At 40.7% G+C, this 3330-nt stretch overlaps 1 pseudogene; it reads left to right on the top strand.

Moving 5' to 3' along the window:
- Positions 1–457: 457 nt before the first annotated feature.
- Positions 458–1162, top strand: LOC149149243 (rust resistance kinase Lr10 pseudogene; annotated as a pseudogene).
- The last annotated feature ends 2168 nt before the right edge of the window (positions 1163–3330 follow it).

Below are 3330 nucleotides of genomic sequence, written 5' to 3'. Positions count from 1 at the left end.
GTTGTCCATACGCATCCTATTTTGCATAATACTCTCCCTAACTTTTCGTGCTTGCTTGAGGAGAATTAAATCTCGTCCTGTTAGCTCTATTTCATTGGTGGAGAAATTCCTAAGGGAACATGCTTATGAAATGCCAATGCCAACCAGATATTCACAGTCTCAACTCAAGAAGATCACAAACAACTTTGCAGAAAAGTTGGGTGAAGGAGGTTACGGTGTGGTTTATAAAGGCAAGCTACACAATGGAACCCTAGTGGCTGTGAAGCTTCTAGATAGGCATAGGCACAGCGAGGCCCAGTTCATTAACGAAGTGGCCACCATTGGACATCTCCACCATGTCAATTTGGTTACTCTCTTGGGGTTTTGTTTTGAAAGCTTTACAAGCGCACTTCTATATGAATACATGCCTAATGGATCTCTGGATAGATTTATTTTTGGCTGAAAAGAGGAAGGGCGAATGTTAAATTGGGAACAATTGCATTCAATAGCTCTGGGTGCGGCTCGAGGAATTGCATATTTGCACCAGGATTGCAACAAGATCATCGTACACTTCCACATCAAACCTCACAATATATTGCTGGATGCCGAGTTCACACCAAAAGTTTCAGATTTCGGTCTGGCCAAACTTTGTGGGAAGGGAGATGACCATATATCAATGACAACTGGGAGAGGCACGCCCTGTTATGTTGCTCCAGAGCTGTGTCACAGCGACGCAGGTCCTATCACAGATAAATCAGACGTATATAGTTTTGGAATACTCTTGCTAGAGATTGTTGGGGGTAGAAAGAATCTTGATGTGCAGTTGAGCCATTCCAGTCAATGGTACTTTCCTGACTGGGTTTCCAAACTGCTGGAGAGTGGGGAGTTAGGGACGCGATTGAGAGAAGGAAGAGGAGAAATTGAAACAGAAGACGAGGAGAAGATGATTAGGCTTATGACCAAAGTTGGGCTTTGGTGCATACAATACAACTCCACAGATCGGCCTTGTATGGCCAGTGTTGTTCAGATGTTAGAAGGCAATGTAGACAATGTGGCCAATCCTCCTTTGGGCTTCGATATATCCCCAGTTGCAACTGAAATGCCCGCTACCCCTGAAATACCTTTGCTGTCTAGGACTGAAGAATCTTCATCAATTGATATGCAGAAGAGGTTGGGTTATTAAATGTTGGGGATTTTTCTGTTAAAATCCCAAAAAAAAAATAGACTGAACACAGAGACAATGCTCTGTTTCTCTCTAGGATCTTAGCACAGGGAAGCTTTTAAATTATTTCTGAGAATAGAGTATTACACACCCATAAAAATATTTGTATTCATTAAAATAAAATTCCTAATACAAAATTCATCCTCTTTCACTCAAAGGGATTCACCAAAAAACATATATATTACTACTCTATTCATTCCCAGTACATTATGCTACGTTGTTGCGTATTACTAACTTTTATTCACTTGCGCTGCTGCACTTCTACCTTCTCTCTCTCAAGAGACAACCACATACACACAAAAAAAACATACAAAATCTGAATGTTTTTTTTTAATGAACAAAAATGGAGTCCCATGCTGTAAACTGCTCGAGGCTATTCTTCTCGTCCTTGACTGACCTGAACTTTAACTGCGGTAGTTGAAAAATTCAATGTGCAAGAGTTGAATCGCAACCTGCTTCCTTCTCGCCCATACTGTGAATTAAAGGTTGTTGCCTGCTACGTTGTACTGCTCCATGCTTGCTTTAACCGGCTTCGCGCCATTTAGATATCCTGCCCACCTTGCCTCATTTGAATTATCAAAAGTTTATTCATGCATATTTTCTTTATTGGGTCCGCCTTTCAGGTCGCATTGCATATCGCAGCCGGCCAATCCTCTGTTTCTTCATATTTCGTTATATAACGAAAATGCATAAAATACATTGAAAATTCCCTGAGCGCGAACCTGAAAATTTATCAAAAACTATTTATAATGTTGTCGGGTCTAATCCATCAGGTCAGATGCATGTCATATGTCAAGGCCCTGTTCCTTTGGCTATCCCGATAGCGAAATGCCGATGCGATATATTTAACTTATGCCTGAAAAACATTAAAACACGAGAAAAAGACCGCTGACGGAACTGAAATAACATTAAAAAAAATGTTGAATACCCGTCAGGTCCGGCTCATCGGATCGCAAATATATATATGTGCAAAAAGGTTCCGCCACTTTGTGAACGCCGATAGCGATAAGCCGATGCGATATTAGCGATCGCTCATCGCAACATATAAAGGACTCTTTGTAAGTCCTCCACTGTGACTTCGTCGATGCGATATCGACAATCGCTCATCGGTGATGTCTTGTGCCCCGCCCCTTTGTTGTCTTCATGCTGCTGCACGGCTCAACTGTTGCGCAGTTGAAATTACATTTTCAACACTCCCCTTTAATTTCAACTGGTGGGCATTTAGTCACACCCAAACACTTCCTAAAAAATTCAAAGCTTTTCTGATCCAATGGCTTTGTCAGAATGTTTGCTACCTGTTCCTGAGTCCTGTAATGTTGTAAAGTGATTTCTCCATTGTTTACCAATTCTCTGATGTAGTGAAACTTTGTGTCAATGTGTTTCGTTCTCTTATGAAACACTGAATTCTTTGATAATGCAATAGCTGAGCTATTGTCACAAAAAATCATTGTTGCTTTTGCTTGCTCTTGGCCTAGGCTCCTTAACAATCTTCTCATCCAAACTGCTTGACATGCTACTGCTGTAGCTGCCACATATTCTGCCTCTGCTATAGACAATGCCACGATACGCTGTTTCTTAGAAGCCCATGAAATGGCTCCTGCACCCATGTGAAAAACATAACCGGAAGTGCTTTTCCGATCATCTCCACTTCCGGCCTAATCACTATCAGTGTATCCAACTAAATCTGAACATTCTGAAGTAGTATATAATATTCCAAACCTTTTAGTACCTTTGACATACCTCAGAATTCTTTTTGCTGCCTACCAATGTGCTCTTTGGCCTCTCCATAAATCTGGAAATCAAACTAACAGCAAACATTATGTCAGGCCTAGTTGCAGTTAAATACATAAGGCTGCCAACTATGCTCTTATACAAGCTAGGATCAAAATCCTTGCTGCTGTCCTCTTTGCTGAGTTTTAATCCCATTACCGTGGGAGTCATTGCTGCCCTGCACTCTTGCATATTAAATCTGCCCAACACTTCATTTACATATCTTGCTTGAGAGATAAAAATTCCATTTTCATTTTGATCTACTTCTATTCCTAAAAGGTATCTCAGAAAACCCATGTCATTCATCTCAAATTCTTCTTTCATGACTGATTTGAAATTTTCAATGAGGTAGTCATCAT

Source organism: Pinus tabuliformis, chromosome 9 (genome assembly GCF_031772625.1).
Source record: "Pinus tabuliformis cultivar Carrire ecotype Pingquan chromosome 9, CPIR1, whole genome shotgun sequence".
Classification (NCBI taxonomy): Eukaryota; Viridiplantae; Streptophyta; class Pinopsida; order Pinales; family Pinaceae; genus Pinus; species Pinus tabuliformis.
The sequence above is the reverse complement of the archived record's forward strand: the minus strand, read 5'-3'. Positions and strand labels throughout refer to the sequence as shown.